The following is a 2036-nucleotide window of genomic DNA, read 5'->3' as shown; positions in this document are numbered from 1 at the left end:
ATTTGCCCAATTGATTTCCGTATTGTAGGGGTTAACTTAATTTGTCCTCGTCCCCTAACCCGGAAGGACTCTGCTTTCCCCTTTTGTTTCTTACCGCCACCTCTAGATTTAACCATAGTTTGCAAACATAATCAGTGGAAGATTGTTAGTACTAGTGCTAAAAGAAGCAGTGAAGAACAGTAGTTGAACAATTGACAGTGCTGAAAAAATTTGCAGATCGCTGATAGTGGAAAATGCTGCGCGGTCGCGGAGGTGTGGGGATCAGACTACCCACCCTCTGAAAATATTGCACCGTTGAGCGCCGGAAATGGGCGCGGCCGTGGAGGTTGCACCGCTGTCCGTGGAAAATCAACCGCGGTCGCGGACCCATGCTATTTGCTTCTCTGAACCTAAGCACCGCTGACCGCGAGAAAAGCACCGCGGATGCGGTAGTTGGACCGGTGTCAGAGGAATTTGTCACCGCTGACCGTGGTCATCATGACATCCAAACTCAGTCATGAGCGCTGACCGCGGAAAAACTTCCGTGGCCGCGGTATTCAGAAACGGCCTGAGTAATCCTAGGGTTTCTATTTTTCATGCATTTAGTGGATAGCATCTGCATTGTTAACCCCACTAGGTGTTCTCAATAAATCCAAACTATTTTAAGCCTAATTTAATTAATACTAATGAAACCTAGGTCAAAATTAAGAAAAAAGAAGAAGAAGAAGTAAAAACTATCAATTAAAAGAAAAACAAGTACAAAATTAAAGACTAATGAATGAGTGAAATTACCAGATGTGAGATGAGTGGTGAAAAATGAACTTTAGTTGTGTTTGTGCAGATTTGGGCTAAAGTGAACAGTGAAATTTTTTGCTTGAGAGTCAAAAGATCGAAAAGGGTAAAAGGATTCTTGATCTCCTATTTATAGGAAACACCCTGGGACCCACGACCACTCACCTGGCACGGCCACGGAAAATCACCATGGTCCGCGCTCGAGACAAACAGAAGGCCTGCTTGATTTGAACTACCGCTGAGAGCGGTAAATGGTACGCGGCCGCGGTGGGGCACCGCTGACCGCGAAGAATGCACTGCGGACGCGGTAGTAACTTCAGAGAAGTCTCATTTTGGACTTTTCAATACTGCATCCGCCACCAATTTCCACCTCCGCGATAAGGCCACCGCTGACCGCGAAAAATGGAGCGCTGTTAGCGGTCCAACTTCAGAGAGTGCCAAATTTTCCCAGCTTTGTCCTGCATTGCATCAAGCATTCCTACACACATCTCATAACCAGTTAGTTCAAAAACCAATCCTACACTACGAAGAAAATCAAAAAGAAGAAAAACACATGGGTCGCCTCCCAAGAAGCGCCTGATTTAACGTCGCGGCACGACGCAGGTTACCATCAATCACTTGAGATGGATCATTGACACCACATGGCTGTCATCAAACTTGCCAAGATAGTGCTTTACTCTGTGCACATTAACTCTGAAGATTTTACCATTTTTGTTTTTCAAATCAAGGGCACCAAACGGAGTCACAAGCACTACCTCAAAAGGTCCACTCCATTTTGCCTTGAGCTTTCCCGGAAACAGTTGTAATCAGGAGTTGAGTAAGAGAACCAAGTCACCTTCCTTGAATTCCTTGCCACGGGCATACTTGTCATGTAAGTACTTCCTCTTGTCCTTATATAAGGACGAAATGGAATAGGCATGAAACCGGAACTCATCAAGCTCATTGAATTGCTCCACCCGGAGATTTGCTGCAACATCCCATTCAAGATTTAACTTTCTCAAAGCTCGCATGGTCTTGTGTGCTAACTCAACCAGGAGATGGAAAGCTTTCCCAAACACCAACCGGTACAGAGACATACCAATCAGAGTCTTGTAAGCAGTCCTGTAAGACCATAAAGCATCATCCTGTTTCTTTGACCAATCAGTCCTATTTGCATTAACTATCTTTGACAATATGCTCTTAATCTCCTTGTTGGAGACCTCAACTTGCCCTCTAGCATGAGGATGGTAAGGGGTAGAAACGTTGTGATTGACACCATACTTTGC

The sequence above is a fragment of the Nicotiana attenuata genome, unplaced genomic scaffold (genome assembly GCF_001879085.1).
Source record: "Nicotiana attenuata strain UT unplaced genomic scaffold, NIATTr2, whole genome shotgun sequence".
Lineage (NCBI taxonomy): Eukaryota > Viridiplantae > Streptophyta > Magnoliopsida > Solanales > Solanaceae > Nicotiana > Nicotiana attenuata.
The sequence above is the reverse complement of the archived record's forward strand: the minus strand, read 5'-3'. Positions refer to the sequence as shown.